Here is a 19,699-nt window from a genome sequence, read left to right as displayed (position 1 = left end):
TTCAGTTAAAAATCCTGCGCAGCCTTTTCATGTGCGTCCATGGGGCTGCTCCTGCTTAATTTAAGGAGAGCATCACACGGTTTATCCCAGGATGGGACATTTGGTCTATGTAGGATTACAGACTATTCTTACCTAAAACTTTCTGTCAGGCTAGATGAGAGAAGACTTTCAATACTGGGACCCAGGATTTGGAATACAACAGCTTTTTCTAGTTCCAGTCACCTCTAAAAACAGCATCTGCTCAGGTAGAAGTTAGGGATAGTGGGGTTATGATCAGCGAGTCTGGGTAATATATAAATGCTCGCACTGACTGACCAACTGAGGAAAATAAAAAACAATACAAGAGCACCTCCTTCTTTTGCCCATTCCACCCAGATGGCTGTCAGCCCTCCCCATCTGCAACACCTTGTCACATGTTGCATTGTGCTCCCACTTAGCCCGTCCCTCGAGGAGGTCACAGTTCCACTGCTTTTTTAGTACACTTCTACCACTGAAAAACATGATTTGTTTTGCTGCTAATTTTTCCGTAGCAAAGGCATCGACAGCAGGAGCTTGTGCTCACCCAAAATTCTCACCGCACCGCAATTATTCTCAACAGTTGGTCTAGAATAATCGTGCCAAAATACTGCTGTAATTACAACAGCACCATGGGGTAGTCACTAGAGAGGTGCCGATGGAATTGAAGTGCATGATTCCCGTCCCCTCCCCCTCTCAGTTGTTGTAGTGTCGGGGTTCTGGCATTTTCTATGAGGGATAATGTGCGCAGATCCTGCAGAGGGCGGGAAGTTGGCAGTCTGTGTTTTCCCGGAAGTCAGCAGTCAGGTAGGAAGGAGGCCAGAAACCAGGGAGCTGAAGCCTGTGTGACAGAGCGCATGTATTTTTAAACATTGCGGGGTTGGTGAAAGAGGGTTGAGTGTTTTTGGTGTGCTTGTGTGTCTTGTGGAGGTGTCAGAGAAGGCTAAATTTAGAGCACTGAGCTCCAGGCAGTACAGCAGGTACTAGGGCAAAAAATAAATGCTGGATCACTCAGTTACGTCCCATTCCAATCCCAGCGTTGATCTACACCAAAAAGAAAGTCACTTTGCAGTGTGAAATATCTCTCGCTCCTCGCTGGCCAGAGGGATTTCCCACATGTAACATAGGGGGCATTTTAGTTTATTTGCATATGTCAGGGCTGGCCTTAGGATTTGCGGGGACATGCCCTCCCCCCCCATTATTTGCATAAATAGTGACATCAGTGATATACAGAAAATTATATCACAGAATTAATTTGAGTATTCCGGTATCACAGAATACGCAAAGGTACCATGGGAAGTTAAATTAAACATAGGTTGTAATGAGTACGACATGAGACAAATTGTGAAGTCCAGTATGTTAATACTTAATATTTATTTTTGTGGCAATATCAGGAGTGAGGCTTGTTTTTTGAAGTAACAGACAGTGTGAGATGAATTCCTTGTACAGACTTCTCATTTTAGCAGATAAGGCATAGTGAGATAAAAGGGTTTGCCCAGGAGCCCACACTTTGGTTAAGTGGCTAAACCGGAATTTGAGACCAGTCTGCAATTCAGACACTTGAACACATCTCTTAGCAGGTATAATTGGTAGAAATATTGTTTGCAAAAGGTCTTTTTGAAAGTTTGGTTTGAAAACACCATCTGATTGGTGTGGAAGGCATTGCAAAAATATGGTGATTGTGTTTTGCTAACTGCTGTTTTTGCCGAAATTTCACAACTGTTTATATTTTTATTGTGTATATGTTTGGCCATGTTGTCCAAATTAGCAATATTCTTTCATTTCAGAAGCTACAGGAAAGGATTATTTTGACTGTCAAAAGTAACAAGCTCCAAGCGGGTTCCAAGGATGTCATGTCAGTGCAGGGATTGGCCCTGGGGCAGACAGAGCAGGTTGTGTCTACTGCAGGATTGCCTTACAGTGCGATAAAGCCTATGAACCTGGGAGGTCTTGAGGCGGTGAGAGTAAGCGATTAGTTAGCTAATAGCTCCATGGCTGCCTCCACACTCGTATTAAGACCCATAGTGTCAGTATGGTGAAGGTCTAGAAATTGGTTTGTTCAGATGGGGAGTTGTAAAACCTATGCAGGCACCTCCAATGATGACAATAAAGTATTATTCGATAGAGGGGTTTATGTATCCAGATTCCAGACTGTGGAACCAAAGCGTTCATGCTTGGATCCTGGATTTGCCAGCAGACGATACAGTGATCCTGAACAAATCTTATATCACTGGCATTACAGTGCTGCCTTCTATGGATAGGTTTGCCTTTTCACATACTGGTGGCATTGTTTAGCAAATACCTGATCCTTCCCATTATGTAGGCCATTTGAGTGGGAAGAGTTCTAGAAAGACGAGAGCAGACCAGATATTGCAGGCTTCTGGCAGGCATATGCTAAGGTCTGCTTATCTGACAATGAAACAGTTTGCTTTTTTGTAGAATTCCAAGGTTTTTCTGCATGTTTTTAAATACCATTGCACAATCTTGTGTTTGGTGTGTATTGAAAGCTTTAAAATACAAAAGAGAAACCTATATAGGAATCTTTTAACATCATATCAATTATCATGCTGGTACTTATATACCTCCCTAGATGATGGAGACAATGAAGCTAAACTCATTCCCATTTTTTATAATATGGCTCTATAACATTTATTTTTTTAAAAAAAATGTTTATATTGGGTTATGTGAGTTGCATATTTTCCAAGTCAGTTCTGTAAAATGGGATTATTTTAGTTCAGGGTAAGAACTAGAAAAGAAAGTGGTAAAGTGCAGAAATTGCTGAGTGGGTGTGAATCCCAGCTTCACCTCTTAATCAATGTGTGATCCTGGGTATTTAATTTAAGCTTGTATTTCCTCACCTGTCAAAAAAGTCCCTAAACCTTTCAAAATTGTCAGCCCTTCAGAGTGATTTCGTTCTCAGGGTATGATCTTTCAAAAAGACTCACGCACGCTTTCACGGGCTATATATAGTGTTGCTTCCTCTATAATAAAAGTGAGCATTGATTTATAGCACACCAGAGCCACTTGTTTATTTGCTCTCTAATGGCAACACTGCTTGAAAACCATGTCCCTCTTCTAATCCCAGTCTTTCTGAATACAGACACCTTCCTGGTATCTTCTAATCTTCATCCACTATGGATGCTATGTATAGCTCTCTCCTTGCTTCCAATTGCTCTTCGGTATCCAGGCTTGATCACTTTTTACATTCTTTGAGACAGCTAATCTGAGTCGTCTGTCTATTCTGGATTGTGTGTACTTTTTTCCCTTCGATCTGTATCCTGCATATATACTGTGGCCAGTGTAGCTTCCTTGCTGCTATTGATAATAAGTGGTCTGTGTCTATGCTAGCACACCAGAACCCTCATTGTAGGCTGCTAATGTTGCCCTTGAAATGCTGTTTGTTTATTATATTGATTACAACAAGAATGAAGAGGGCAACGAGATGAAAGGAAGTATCCATACTTATTTTGATCACTGCGAGGCAGCATATCAAGCTATGGGTTGTGATTGTGACGCTGGGGTGGGTGCACTAGATATTCTATATCCCTTAATTCCTTTGGTCTGGTGGAGGCGGGGGCCAAATGTGTCCATGCCCAGGCCCCAAAAGTGCTTAAAGTGGCCCTGAGCGACCCCCCTGATCTATACAGACTACTTGCTTCAGGGCATCATCCAGGCTGGCACGGCATTCCACAGCATGGACCTGAGCAGCAGTGGTCGTGTCATGCCGTTTGCACTTCTCCCCCGCTGACATGAGCACTAGGACATCCCACAGTGGGGTGGGAGGTGTAGGCATTGAGGTCTCGTAGTTCGGGCCAGGAAACCAGGAGGGAGTCTCTACTCCCGCAGAGGAACAGATTCTGGAGCGTCGACCCCCCTCCAAGCCTGGCCTCACCCTCATTGTCAGGGCAGCCTCCTGGATCCATTGGGTGCTTCCCTTCACAGATGCAGCAAGTGTCACTCTCTTCCCGCCTCCAACAATGGGTGGGGCCCCTAGGCAGAGCAGGTGCACCAGCAACCCTCCATCTCCCACAGCCGGTGTTGGACAGCCTGCCCCCCCGCTGGGTTAGAGCCCACCAGGGCCATACAGCTACTGTGGCTCGGTCGCCACCACAGGCAACGCCAATGCGCTGCAGCTCCTCCGCACCTTGAGTCCGGGGCAGCACACCATCTGATCTGAGCATGCATTGTGCTCTTCCTGCTCACCGAACCTCTTCATCTTTTTGCTAGGGTAGCCCGGGTGCCCAAACCACATATCTTCAGCCGTGGGGCATGCCCATTCCACGGGACTCTGCTAGTTGGCGACTGCTATCAAGCGCACCAAGCGATGCCCCCAGGGTGTGATTGTCTTAATGCAGGTCATACATAACCGGTGGACCCAAAGGTAGACAGCTAAGACCCAATATTTCCCCCATATACCACACGAAACATTGATTGAGTGTTGGCAATAAAAAAGGCTGTGGGTTTTTATTGCACATCATTATATGGTAATAAACAAACAATCATTATCATAATAACCATAAACATAATATGTACTTTTGGGCACAAGGTCCTTAGGTTACGCCCTCTGGCCCGTGCCGCCTTCTTGGTCCCACGACAATGTGGGCCCCGTACGGTGCCCTGTTCCTTCTTCTCCTTCTTCTCTCCCTTTTTCTTGGGTGGGAGGATTATGGGAAAAGAAAAAGTATGCTGCGTAAGCAAGGTACCTGTTTGGTGGTGCTCCTTGCGGAGTCCCAAACCGATTAGTGTTTGTTTGCTGCAAATGCAGCTCCTCATATTGTGCCAGGGGCTGGCCCTGGGCTTTGTCTGCCTGTGTGGGGGCTGTGTCCAGCCCCCGGCCGGCTGGTGCCAATGGCATTTTGCACCCTGAGGTGCTTCTTATGTTTCTGGCTGCTGTTTCCTGCCTGCCTTGTTCTGAGGTGCTTAGCACTTCCTTGGTGGGCTGTACAAGATGTTGCTCCCACCTTGCCCCTCATGCTGCCTGGCTCCAGGCGTCTGAGGGGCCGGGGGAGGATAGAGAGAAGGGGTGTGCCTTTACCTGACCTTGGCTGTGCTGTTGGCAGCCAACTGTCCTGGGCCCTCTTCCCTTCCTGCCTCCCATGGGGCACAGGTTACTGGCCCCCGCTTTGGAGCTGTGGGTTTCCCCTTGCGCAGTGCTGGCTATAACCGGTGGACCCAAAGGTAGACAGCTAAGACCCAATGTTTCCGCCATATATCACATGAAACATTGATTGAGTGTTGGCAATAAAAAAGGCAGGGTTTTTGTTGCACATCATTACATGGTAATAAACAAACAATCATCATCATAATAACCATAAACATAATGTGTACTTTTGGGCACAAGGTCCTGAGGTTACGCCCTCTGGCCCATGCTTCCACACCTGGAAGGGTTGCTGGCCTTCCAGCTTCCCCCAAAAGTTGCTACCGACATCCTCTTGCTGCTAGATTGTCCACTATTTCCCTGTGGAAATGTTCCATTCCTGCCAATGATAGATGTGTCCCTTCTTTGTGAAAAAGCTGCGGGTTGGCTAGGGAAATCGCGCTGTGCTTGACGAAGCCGAAGCCCCTGGCTGCACAGAATTATTCTATCCCTCTGTTCAGTTTCTTTCTGGCAATGTCTATGGCTTTAAATGAGTTTTCCCCACCCATGTTTTCCTGGGAAGGATGGCTCAATAAGAAATGTCTGTCTTTCCAGTTGTGAGCTATGCCTGCTAATGAGGCGCATTAGTATTCCAGTACATTTCTCCTCCCCATTGTGACTAGATCATTGCCCCCTAGATGTACAATCAGGAAGTCTGGGGGATCCCTTTATGCCACCAGGTCTGCCAGTTTTTCATGAATGTCTGGCCAAAGTATGGCCTGTGGCCCCACCATGAAGTTCTGGTATTTTTAAATGTTGTTCCCTCTTTCGTGTCCTCAGCCCATCTCCCTGTTCTGAACACAAACGAGTGCCTTATTACCCAGGCTGATTTGCGTGTGGCATCGTGATCTGTTTGTGGGAGAAATTATTTAGATTAGTTCCGGTCTTATGTACCTTTAGAAACATTCCGGCTTCCATCCCACTATGTTTTTTACATGCTGGTCCCCCAAACCTCCTTGCCATGCAGTTGTCGCTGTGCCTATACTAAAGGAATGGGTCCCAAATTCTTTAGGGTCCCACCCTGCCTTACCAGTGGCCTTCATTAGTATTCCTTTGAACTGAAAATGATTCAGGGCAGATGTGTCCATGTGGATCAAAACCGGGCCTCCTACCGTAGGCGCTGCATGCAATATTTGTTGGTGGTGCATAACGGGCAGGTGTCAGAATCATCAATACAATATATATTTATTTCCCTTTTGTAGCCTGGTTGAACTTCTGGACGTCAATGGTGATGCTGTCTGCCCTTATCCTTATGTCCATCATCCCTAGTCCCTTGTTGGCTTTGGTGCTCGATGCTATCAGCTCGCTTACTCTGAACGTCCCAAAATATGCTAAGGAGAAAGCTGTTCTAAACAGTAGGGTTTCATAAGGGTGTGAGCGTATCTTCTCCAGTAAACCAGTCAATATGACTAGTTTGTGGAAGTCCATTGGGCGCCTTTTGTCTTTTTGTGGTCCTTCCACTCTCCCCCAGCCTTTTAAGGCGTATGAAATTAGGGCACTCCGGGTTGTGTCTGAGTCTCCCTGCAATTTGGAAAAATAAGCCACGGCTGTCAGGTGCCTTTTCACCCATTCCCTCTTAAATCCCTGACTGTAGGCCCAACCTAAAAATGTATTGATATCTTTTGTTGTTAGCAACTCTACATGGGTTAAGCCTAACATATTTAGTACCGTTTTCAGACACTTAATATATTGTGCTGTGGTGTTGTCCACCAGGGCCATCCTGGTCAGGTCTAAAGGTAACCCTGGGTCAGGGTCTATCTTTTTCATTGGCAGTATTTGTCTGCATTCACCCGTGCTTAAGGTGTTTGAAGGTGCTGGCTGTGCATCCCGGCCCCGGCTGTTCGGCTTTGGCGTTGGTGCTGCTCTCGCTACTTTTCTAGAATAACTCTACAAAAGTAGAATCTCTTTTTGGGCATTTGGCACCATTTGGCAACATTTTGTCCACTGAAAACAAGATAATGCATCAGCAATGCTATTGTCTGTTCCTGCAATGTGGTTTGCTCTGACCACGATATTTTCAAACAGTGTAATTTTAGTTTTGGCTCTTAAAACTTTCAGCACTAGGTGGCACTTGGTTGTCCTTCTGTTAATAATTTCCACCACCGCCATGTTGTCTGACCATGTGGTTAGTTCTGTGTTTGCCAAGTGCCTGCCCCAGATATGTAATGCTTGCCAGATAGGGATGATCTCCAGGAGCGTGAAGTTTTTTGTCCAGCCCGCTGGCTGCCATTTGGCTGGCTATCCTCCGGCGACCCAGTTTGTCCCCAGGATGGCCCCAAAGCCTCTGCTCCCTGCTGCATCGGTAAAGAGTACTCTTTTGTCACTTTAATTCAATGGCATGCGCCCAATTGTTGTGCCGTTGAAATATGCGAGGAACTCTTCCCATATTCTTAGATCTTTTTCCACCTCTTCCCCCACTCTGATGTGCAGATGTGGCTTGTTACAGCCTTTGGTCCTTAGCTCTAAGCTCCCTGTGAAAGCCCTGCCTTGAGGTATCACCCTGGCTGCAAAGTTCAAACTTCCTACCAGTGATTGTGTCTCCCTTACCAAGCTCTTTGATTTTTTTTCCCATTTTCTTGATTTTATCTAATAGTTCCTCCACCTTTAAGTTTGGAATTCTACAAACCCCTGCTTTGGTGTCTATTTCTATTCCTAAGAAAATTATGTTTGTTGCTGCTTTAGTTGTTTTTTCCCTAACCAATGGTATACCCCATTTCGCTGCCATTTCTATCATTTTCTTAAGCACCCATTGGCACTCTCCTGTTTCCGGCTGCCCTACCAACATAAAATCATCCAGGTAGTGGACTACGTGTGCTTCCGGTACCTGTTTTAGGAAAGCTCACTGAAAAAATGAGCTGAATTGCTCAAATAGTGCACAAGATACTGCGCACCCCATTGGTAGGCACCTGTCCACATAAAACATTTCATCAAAAGTCAAACCTAACTAAGTCTGTGAATTTGGGTGGACCGGTAACAGACTAAATGCTGACTCTAAGTCCAATTTGGCCATCAGCACCTCCTTTGCACATTTTCTGACTATTCTGAGTGCCTCCTGTAAATGGGTCTAGGTCACTGCAGTTTCTGTTTCTGGGATTCCGTCGTTCACGGACGGCCCTTTTGGGTATGATAGATGACGTATCATTCTCATTTTCCCGGTTCCAACTTGGGTACTAGCCGCAATGGGGAAACTATGTATTTTTTGAATGGCATTTTTTCCCATGGCCCCCCGATTCTCACCAACTCCAATTCTTTTGAATTTTTGCCCTCATTATTTCTGGGTTTTCTCTTGATGAGATTAGATTTTTGGGGATTTTGGGTGAGCCTTCGCCCTGAAATGGGCGGTGGAAACCTTCCTTGAAACCCATTTCAATTGCTTGTCTGTTATTTTTGTCCGGATATGCAGCTAGTGCTGCTTCGGACTCTTCTATAATGATTGGGGATTTCCCTGGCTCTATTCTAATTTAGTGTCTTGTTTCCTTGTTCTTCTCTTTTGGGCCCTTTGCCTGGCAGGCGGGTGCAAATGCTGCTGGGATGTTCTCCCTCTCATTTGTGCATTTGTGCCTATATCTGTATTCCTTGCCCCAGTTGCAATGCCCTTTCTCAAAATTCCAGCAAGTGGTGCTTTTGCAGGCGTTTTGTGTTTTATATTGGCTGCGGGTATTGGACCTAGCCCCCGTTGGCTGCTTCTTCCGAAAGGGTTGCTCCGCCTTTCTGTGTTTCTCGGGTTAGGTGACTTTATTGCTGCTTGCATATGTTGTCTTGTTATGGGACTGTGCCTTTTCCACCTCCGATGGTGGTTTCACATTCATTAGGTATAAATCATTTTGGACCTCATCCCCTTCAATCTCTGGTCGCTCAGACATAGCCCTCCTGAACCTTTCATAAAATGCGAGCCATGTGTCTCCCCCATTAGCCCCTTTATTTGTCTGATCTTGTCTATGTAGGCCAAAAATGTAAACCCATTCCCTGGAGTTTTCTATAATATTATGGTTGCTAAAATGATGAACACCTTCAAACAGTAGTCCCAGGTGCGTTCTACCTGCGCATTTCTTGTTATTGCTTTCTCTTCTATCCTTTTGGGATCTTTAAATGCATCCAAGTCCTTTCGCTGTGCTTCTATCAGTGAAAATAATTCTAAGTATCCTTTTTTCCAGATTGCCTCTTTTACCATTTGATCAATGTTCCAAGCTAGTGATTATTTTGTATCTGTTTAACATCCCAGTTTCCAGTGGTCAAAGTGTACAAAAAGAAGTAGTGGAACTATGTTCCCTACTGGCCTGCACCGCTCCCCACAGACCCTGTTGCCGCGCCCCCTCCCATGCACAATAAAAACCCCAAAATCCACGTGCCTGCTCTTTAAGGAAACGTCCTGTGCAGTGCACCGAAAGTGCAAGTTTCAACCTCTTCTCATACTTTTATTTTAAAACGAAACCGTTCCGGAACGGTTTCTTTTTAAAATAAAAGTATAGGAACGGTAAAACTTAATTAAAAGAAGTAGAGGAGCACCACTCGCGACCGCTCCCGCCCACTTCGACCACTGCCATTTTCTAAAGCTTTCAGCATTTCCCTTAGTTGTGCACTTGTAACCATTGTGCCATCCACCTGGGCTGCAGTTGCTACTACATTAGCCTCCCCTTCATTAGCTACCGGCACAACACCTACTGTTGTTGGGGCTGTTGGCAAGGTGTCTGGCCCTCCAAGTCCCGGTTTCCCTGATTGCCCCTGTGAGTGGTTGGGGCCGGTCCATGCCTTTAAAGGCACTTCAGCTCCCCCCACTTGTTCTACAATTATTTCTGCCTCTTTTGGTTGTTGCTGCTTCTCCCTTATTTCAGACATAATTTGTTTGATTGTATTACATTTTTCATTTACAATGGCTTCCTGTTGGGTCAAATACCTTTTTGCCGCCCTTCTTTCCATGTGTCGGTGTGGTCTGCTTGTGTTTCCATGTATTTCCTTTAGCTTTCTTTGTTGGTGGAGGTGCGGCGTCTCCTACCACTGTGATGTCACCTTCTTCTTCTTCTGAGTCCTTGCTTAGCCGTTTCCTCACCCATGGCCACCCATGGATTTCTTCTGCCTGCTCAGCCCACAGCATGAGCTTGTTTTTTTTCTTTGCTGCTGGCTGCATGGCTGTGAAGAAAAACACCCGTTGTGCCCCATACTCATGACAAAACAAACTCAGCTGTTTTAAACAGACTCGACGTGTTCCTCATGTTCTTTTGCCTAATTGCTTTTCCTGAAGATGTCCGTCTAATTGAACTCATTTTTTCTTCTTCTGCTGGTGGCTGTCTTTAACTGCTTTAGTAAAACACAAACGTGCTCCTCGTGCTGTTTTGTTTCGTATTGTCATGATCCCAGTCAGTGCACATAATCCTCATTCAGGTTTTCAGGCTAGGCAGGGAACATTACATAAACCAGCAAGTCAAAGGTGGGTGATAGCCCGGCACGCATGCCATTTACACAATTCTCAGCATACACTTCCATAGACTATTATGATGTTTTACAGTAAATTCCATACACATAACATGGCCGCTGCACGATCCATTCATAAGTTAAAGCACGTTCTATTCATATTTCAGAGGGAGCTATTTAAGCTTGCCTCCGCTGGAACACACGCTTCGCGTCTGATCCACTGACAGCGGGTAACGCTACCGGCGTTTCTCCTCACAGAACCTGTAAAATGAGATAATAGAGACATTAGCTTTACAGCAATGTACAGAGTTCAATAGTTAATAGAAAAGGCTTACCTGACCAAGATTATCTTCCCTCAGAAGTTTTACCCTCAGCCGCAGCATCTTCTGTCAGCAGTCTCCGCTCATAGTCGCAGCATCTTCCATCAGACGCTTCACTCACCGCTGCAGCATCTTCAGTCAGCAGTTTTCGATCGTAGTCGCAGTATCTTCAGTCAGATGTTTCTTCCGCAGCCACCGCATCTTCCAAAGGTATTTTTCCTCAGCTTTCCAAAAATATGCGGACAAAACAAGAGGTATTTAATTAACAAATACAAACTTAATAGTTAAAAGAAGAAGACGTTTAATAAACATTACATACCTGAAGGTTCTTCAAGTTTTCACCTCACAGTTGTTTCTGCGCTCATCCCTGAAGGCTGCTTTTACTCCGTATAGGCAAACTCACATTTTATAAACGTTATCTCATTCTGGGTAACTTCGCAGCCCTTCTCAGCCATAAGCCCTTTTTCTAAATTCCGAGAACCTGCAAAAGAAAGAGAAAAAGAGCAAGTTATTAGAAAGAGAGATCTCTCCAATTTAGGAATCTAATTTAAGCCCTAAATGATTAGAGCATTTTTACCAGCTACTTACCTCAAGATTCATTCTTAAAAGTAAAGATATTTATTTGACAAGAAGCTATAGAGTACAACAGCTACCCAAGTTACCATTGGTTCTTCACCTCAATGCGCCCCTGTAGAAAAGCAGGATGGAGAGCTCCACAGAAAATAAGCACAGGTGAAAAGGGAGGGATTAAAGGAACAGACATGTCATGTAGTAGTATTTTAGTTAATAGTTGTTATAGTGTGCTATTGTTGTTATTGTTGTTTAAACAGAAAGAGAATCCAAAAGGTGTCAAGTACCAGGTCCACAGGTTGAGAAGGCATTACGCTCCTGAGGAGTCCAGGTAAGCATTGCACGTATCGAATGTCGTAACTTTGCACCTCCTGTTGCTCGGGCCTTCTTGTGTGGCTGTCTTTTTGTCTGCTTGTGCGCCGCGTTAATCTCTGCTTCGTGTCGTCCTGCTTCCAACACTTGTACACCTTTCAGGGTCAAAAAGTTGTTTTGTGGAGCCTCCACCTCCGTTGCCTATTGCTTGACAACCTTCGCCGGGTCCTACTTTCCTTCGGCGTGCAGTGCTCGGCTTCCTCCTTGCACGTGTGTTCGCAAGGCAGCTTTTTGCTTTGTTTTACAGCCCTGCCTATTGTCGGTTTTAGTCCGATTCCGGCAAGCCCTTGCTGGATCTAAATGGCAGCCATCGCCTGGGTGCAGTGTTCTTCGCTCCCGTGAGGGAAATATCCCAGACACTGGTCTGTTCACGCTGTAAGTGATTTCCTCCTTAATTCCATATGAAGGACACAGAGCCGTACCGCTGCCTGGATCCTTCTGCTCGGCTCTCAGCTCGTCAGGCACCCGTTCCGTCCCAGCTCCACTCAATGTCCTTTTGGGCACTTTAAATTGCAGGTAAGACGCTGGATCCCTGGTTCGAAAAATGGAGCGAGGTAGCTTGCGTTTCTTTAAGGCGGTAGTGCAACAGCAGGGAAATACTTGAAAAAAAAACCTCTGAAAGAAAGGCAAGGGGGTTCACTGACCCTTTTCTCTGTTTGCTCAGCGAACTTGAGCGGGTTACCACGCTCCAAGACGTAGACCACAGACTCTTTACCTGCGGCTGTGTTTACTTAAGCAGAGCCTGGCAAAGCTCACGCTTGTAAACACGGCAAGTTGGAAACAGGTCAATGTTTCTAAAGAAAAAGTATGCAAGGTACTTGTTTGGTGCTCCGTGAGAGTCCCAAACCAATTTGTGTTTGTTTGCGCTTGTTCTTCTTCTTGCTGATAGATTTTTATCCACCAGCGGTGATTTTTGGATACCGAGGCTTGAGCCTCATTACTCCATCTTCTCGGGTGGAGTATGTAGTCGTGGGTTTGTATTCTTCTTGGTCTGTGTGGTCTTGTCACAGTAGGGCTGGTTTCACAGGGTCTTCGCAGTGATGTGTTTGTTTGCTGCAAATGCAGCTCCTTATATTGCGCCAGGGGCAGCCACTATGCTTTGTCTGCCTGTGTGGGGGCTGTGTCCACCCCCCGGCCGGCTGGTGCAGACGGCATTTTGCACCCTGAGGTGCTTCCTTTGTTGCTGGCTGCTGTTTCCTGCCTGCCTTGCCCTGGGGTGCTTAGCACTTCCTTGGTGGGCTGTCCAAGGTGTTGCTCCCACCTTGCCCCCCATCCTGCCTTGCTGCAGCAGTCTGAGGGGCAGAGGGAGGAGAGAGAGAGGGGGTATGCCTTTACTTTCCCCTGACCTTGGCTGTGCTGTTGCCAGCCAACTGTCCTGCCCCCTCTCCACTTCCTGCCTTCCATGGGGCGTAGGTTACTGGCCCCCGCTTTGGAGCTGCGGGGTTCCCCCTGCACAGCGCTGGCTATAATATGCTGAACTTTTTAAATATTTGAGTGCTTCAAAGCAGCTCTGACCGCAGATGGCGCTACATAAATCATTGATCAATAAAATCAAGGAATTTTCATGCCTAGTGTAATCAAACCGAGGTTTGGGGTTTTCTCCCTTTCTTTCTTCTATGCAGTCACACCTGGAATGGGCGACTTCAGCAGGAGTAGCTGAATGTATGTTATGTATCAGAGATTCAATGCTGTGCCAATGAGAACAAATCTGACATCAATGTGTATTTACAATAAATGGCTGGATTGCAAACCATGGCATTACTGTGTTTAACACATATCATCAAAAAAGGCTGAGTTGTAAAGATCAAATTTGGACAGTGGGAACAGATGGTGGAGAAACAATGTGTAGGGCAGGGACCCTTTAGGGTTTGAAACGTATGACTACAGAGAGATAAAAAGCTGAATATGTGGAGGACATTTTCCTTCCCGATGTAAATGGGCCGGATGGCAGGGACGTCATTTTGGGGTTCAGGGGCTTTCTTGTTCAGGCCTCCTAAAAAAAACAGGGGGTTCCACAAGTGTACTACTTTGAGCAGTGACCCTAAATAAGAAAGAATAGGAATAACGAATAATGTGTCTTTCTGGAATTCTATACAATAATTGCTAGACTCATTAAACGTTTATTTCAGGCACACTTCTGGGGGCGAGTCACTGATTTAGTCTGTTCTTAAACACCTCAAATTCACAATGCAGACAAAAAGTATTTAGAGTGTAATAAGCATTCATTTCGGACTATGTATTTTGCTTTTCGCAAGTTGCAGTTATAGCATGGTTTTTTCTGCTGTTGTCTCTGTTATGATCATCACAAGACATTCCATCTCGGTGTCCTCGGTCACTTGACAAAATCCTTGTGCCTAAAAGTGTAAAGTGTAGAAATGTTTGCCACGTGAGGCCAACCGCTAAAGTCTGAAAAGTAGATCCACGCAGGCTTGACATGTGGCTACTTTGGACCAGACCTGCAGATGAACTGGCCTGCGGTTAAATCTGTTACTAGTTTAATGGTATCCACTACAGAGTGTAATCTGCTTTCTGACTTTGAGAACATTCAGACATGTAATTGTTCATTTTACTATAGCCGGTAAGTTAGCTACAGCCGGAAAGATAGCTCAGTGGGTTTGATTGCTCGCTGCAGCAATGTGTGTGTGATCAACAGGTTGCAGGTTTTTCATCCCGCCAAGGCCAACTCAGCCGTTCATCCTTCTGAGGATGATAAATGAGTACAAACACAGGTTGGGTGATATTGTATGTATATTTGTTCCATATAAAGCACTTAATCATAAGTGGCGAATAATAACACATCATTATCATTTAGCCTTGGACGTCTGCTTGCATTCACAGTAATTTGGTGATATGGGCCTATACACACTGATATTAACGATAAATATGCTGATGCATTCTTGTATGATATGTATATCACATTACAGTGATATTGTAACCATATTTTTCGTAGTGTACTTAGGAACAATGCTGTGAGATGCCACATCCTGTTTTGTCAAGGTGTGAAAGGTCGTGTTCCATCACTTCCTGTGCTGTCACTTCAGGGTGGGGCCAAATTACATCACTTCCTGTGATGGCATCTGAGGTCAAGGGTCATGTGATGTCACTTCCACTACCCCTGGCCTTTTGGTGAAATGAGGTCCCTGCCAGATGGGACCTTTTATGTTTCCACTTACATGCAAACAGGTCCCCTCTGGGCAATTTTCACCATTTGCATTGTGGAGTACGAAAGGGAGGTGTAAAATGATGGTGCAGGTGCCTTTACTTTGCAGTGAGCAAATGACGCCTGCCATTAGGCATGGCAGGGGGCGTATACCATGGATTCCTATAGAACTCACCTGCTTTTTACAGTATAAGAGGCAAGCGGGTCCCTTATGAATCCGTTGGTTTTGCCATTGGTTTTGCGCCAGCATTAAAATGTCATGGGGGCATAATGCCAAGTGGGTTTTGGGAGTGTGGGGGAGAAGTGAAAACATCACTCCTGGTACGTGCTCCAGCTCTGCCTTGAAAAAGCACAAAAATGGCCTGGAGCTTAAGTAAAGGTGTTAACACAGGTGTAAAACCTTTACACATGTCTTTAGCACCTTTATGTGCGCTGCGGGAAAATTTGCTCCAGAGTATGACATGACCTGAGATGACTCTCAGGGCTCTTTTAGCAAATATTCATACATTACTCGGAGGGTATCTGTTATGTTTGCACTTTGATGCAAACAGGTCCCCGCTACATAATTTTCATAATTTGCACTTCGGAGTGAAAAGGTAGGTGCAAAGTGGAGGCAAAATTGCCTTAATCCTTCGCTTTTTCACGTCACTGTCCAAGTGGAGCAAACAATGCACGCCATTTATGTATGGCAGGTGACATTTACAATGAGGCTAATTTTCCACGAGCCCGTAATTCAGCGGTGAGGACCCGTTACGTGCAGACATACGTGTGGAGGGTGTCCGCAGCCACATTTTTATCGTTTGATTGGTGGTGGCAAAAGGCAGTATTCACTTAATTTGTATGGCGGAGTGCAAAAGGTAAGTACAGATACAAAAGAATTGTTTGATATTTAGGCAATAAGGTGTACTGTATTATGAAAAGATTTAAAAGTTGAGAAATTAAAGATTGTATGAATTAAGTTGATGATGTGAGAAATTGGTTATTGATTGAAAAAGTTACATTGATTTAATAACTTATTAATATGAACAACAATGAAGTTGATGTAATCGTTTCTGCAAAAGTGAAGAAATTAAAAACGTATTAGAGGGAGTGGATACGATGAGGAAGACACTACATCTTGGGCATGCATCTCGGAAAATGGGGGGGACCCGTCACTTCTTTCAATAGACGCGGAGAAGGCTTTTGACCGGGTGGAATGGGGTTTTCTTAGGACCGTCTTAGTTACATTTGGGGTAGGGGAAAGGCTACTATGAGATATTCTAGTGGTATATACATCCCCTATGGCTTCGGTGATGGTTAATGGGGGGTCCTCGAGGTGGTTCTCGCTCGGAAGGGGTACCAGACAGGGGTGCCCCCGTTCCCCGACGCTGTACGCTCTGTCAATAGAACCCCTCGCCCAATAGATTTGGGATGACCCGGGGGTGCGGGGCATCAAAATGGGAGGAGTGGAATACAAGGTTGCCGATGACATGATGTTACACCTGAGTGAAACCATGACCTACGTCCCAGCGGTCCTCCGGCTGATAGAGCACTACAGCGCTATGGCCCGGCTGTAGATTAACAGGGAAAAGTCAGTACTCTTCCCCCTTGATAGGGGTAGGGATGGGGACACTGAAAGGTTCACCCCACTTGGGCTGGAGGTCAATGTGACAGTGATGCAATGTTTGGGTGTTAATCTTACGAGAAACTTGGATAGCCTATACGAAGCTAACGATATCCTGGTTGGTTCGCCTGAATGCTATGAAAATGGTGGTCCTCCTGAGGGTGTTATACTTATTTCAGATGTTCCCAATATGTATACTAGAAGGGTTCTTAAGGGAGGCATAGGGGGTGCTACACAGTTTTCTCTGGCAGGGGAAGAGGGCTAGAATCCCCAGGTCCACTCTAGTGTTACCAACAGAGAGGTGAGGGGTCGGCCTTCCAGACATGCAGCTTTATTATAAGGCAACTCAGCTTAGGGTCCTTATCCCCCACTTGTGTCCCATACAATGGGTGGAAATTGATAACTCCCTTCTGAGCCTGGCCACAGTTGGGGAATGGTTGTGGGTACCCAGGGATAAACTGCCATGGAGAATACAGGAGCACCACATCCTGGGAACTATATGGGAGATCTGGAGACAGGGGGCGGATATGAAGGAGATCACCACGTGGCCCTCGTCTCCTCGTCTATGGGTTACCTGTGGGTACCCGGTATTAGGGACAATATACCCAACCCGGAAAGGTTTCAGGAGTGGTACAAAGCGGGCTTAGAGAGGATAGAGCAGCTTTTCCAGGGGGGCAAATGTATACTGATAGCGAATGTAGAAGAAGCCCAGGGTATGGGCAAACTCTGTATTCCAGTTCTTGCAACTAAAAGTGGTGCTCACATATTCGAGGATAAGGGATAAGACAGGCAGAGAGTTTACCGCCTTTGAGAAGCTCTTGGACAGGGGCACAACAATGCAAGGGTTAATCTCGGCCATGTATGGAGAGGGTGGGAGGAGGGAATACAGAGAACCTGAGAGGGTGATGGGAAAGGGACTTAGTAGTGGAAATTGATGAGTCCCTCTGGATTAGACTCTGCAGGGGTGCTCAAAAGACATCCTTAGCATGCCAGTACAGACAGCATGCGATCAAGCTCCTCCATAGATGACAGTATGACCCGGTCAGGCAGTCCAAGATGTTTCCCGATGTGAGTCCGCGGTGTTGGAGGGATGTGAAGGGAAGGCAGATTACTGGTACATGTGGTGGGCTTGCCCTAGGGTACAGGTCCTTTGGGAGGAGGTCCTCAATTGGGTCAGAGATTGGAGGGGATATCTAGGGACAAAACTCCCCTCATGGTTTTGTTTTGAATGGAGGAAGATGAGGGGGAATATCTCAGGCTCCCTAAAATGGCAGCAGCCCTATTCCTTGCCACCGGAGCATGCATTGCTACCAAGTGGAAAGATGAACATACACCTAGTAAGAGAGAATGAGTCAATGTAGCCAAGAGCATTTACCTGATGGAAAGAATCACGGCAGGGCTCCACGGAAGGCCAGGGCCCACAGAAATGGAGTGGTACCCCTTTATTGCCAAATATCTAACGTCTGAGAATGAGCATACAGTACCAGGGAAGGGCACGGGAGGGGGGTTGGAGAGGGGACAGGAGGGTCGACAAGGGGGCAGGGGTATAAGCAGGGGAAGTTGTTGGGATATTCTTTATTAGTGGTTGTGGTTTCATGTTCTTTGTTATTTGAAACGACAAAGTGTTTACTGTTGTTATACCATGTTTTCCTGCAAAACAAAATAAAAAGTAAATGTGAGAAAAAAAAATGTCATAGAAAATAAAGCATGTGGGCAGTTCTTGAAATTGTGCAATTTTCATTTAGAGAACACGTGGAGGTGAAGTGTTGATGTGATTTGTATCACCCCTATCCCCAGAGCCTTCCCTCCACCCCCAGAGGAGTGTCCATGACCACCCAGCAGGGGCTGTGGTAGGAGTAGGCGTGGGGAAAAGCATGTACCTGTCACTGTGCAACTTTAAATAGAGCAGGCAACAACCCCTGCAGTAGGCAGTTGCACTTAATTGCCAACACAGGAGAAGTTTACCAATGTCATATATATATGTATATATATATATATGTCACAACAAATCAAGACTTAGACTGATCAACCTTCTCCAAGAAATCCTAGTCATCTTAAAAACAAACTACCTGCCTCACCAGGTTGTGATAGGTAACCTCACAAATCATGCTAGGCAATCTAGCACCTGCCTCACCAAATCATGCTAGGCAATCTCATTGAAGCATCTGCTTCAATCAATACCTAAATAGCGTTCTCAATGCAATATCAAATGAAGGGCAAAACAAAACACCTCATACTCACTAACTGTAGAGGATAGAGAGTTGAGGACTGGACTGAATTGGATGCCTGGAAAACAATTCAAGGAAAAATGGAAAAAATGATAAAATTGGACACAATTCCAAAAAGCCACCTATTACTGTGCCATGAGCTTTTTTAAATCAAAAATAGGATAGAATGCTTCAATAGAATTACATGTCCATTGGATTTACTGGTGCCAGCATGTAGCCAGTCCAGAATTAGGTGTCTGCTCTTAGGCTGTGAGCTGAGGTGCCTTGAGGGTAAAAAGCAAAGATCTTTTCCCAAGCAGCTAAAAAATAATTCAGGTTCTACTAAAAAAAAATCAAAAACAGCCAGAATCCAGCTTGAGGCTTCAAAGGCCAGTAAAATAATTAGGAGGGAGTGGACTCCTCCCATCTGGAAAGCCTTGCTGCTGTTCCTCTCCTTCCAGCCATCTGTCTCCTGGTCTTCCTGCTCCACCGCCCTGAACAGCTGTGGCTTACTCTATTTATACCATTTTTGGCCATCCCTATTCCACGCCTATAATCACCAAATTCGTCCAGCACTGAAATTTGTTCTAAACAAAATATCGAGTACACAAGCGTCATCGACTACTAGGAATTGTGTCAACAATGTGTTTTAGTTGACAACACCTTTCTTTTGTAAACGTTGGCCAAGGACATGTCATCGTTAAGCCCTAGGAATTGTTTCAACAAATGTGTCATTCGAATTACAGAATGCTGTTTAAAACTACAGAGGAAAACTACAGAAAGGACTGAATTTTGTAGTTCGCAACGTTATCTATGTTTTGTATTTTGCAAGAACATTGGTGCTCAGCCCAACCTACGACATAGTGATCGACTTTTTAAAGATTAACTGATACTGTTTATGAATTA

The 19,699-nt window shown here is 45.4% G+C and overlaps 1 long non-coding RNA gene across 1 annotated transcript in view; it reads left to right on the top strand.

The window, feature by feature from the left end:
• Positions 1-736: 736 nt before the first annotated feature.
• Positions 737-19,699, top strand: part of LOC138581785 (uncharacterized) — a 108,862-nt gene continuing 89,899 nt past the window's right edge. Inside the window, exons 1-2 of the long non-coding RNA XR_011304782.1 lie at positions 737-822; positions 11,712-11,782. This is a non-coding gene — a long non-coding RNA (uncharacterized lncRNA). The remainder of the gene's footprint in view (positions 823-11,711; positions 11,783-19,699) is intronic.

The sequence above is a fragment of the Ambystoma mexicanum genome, chromosome 3q (genome assembly GCF_040938575.1).
Source record: "Ambystoma mexicanum isolate Mex_15411 chromosome 3q, UKY_AmexF1_1, whole genome shotgun sequence".
NCBI lineage: Eukaryota > Metazoa > Chordata > Amphibia > Caudata > Ambystomatidae > Ambystoma > Ambystoma mexicanum.
This window is presented reverse-complemented; position numbering and strand designations above follow the sequence as displayed.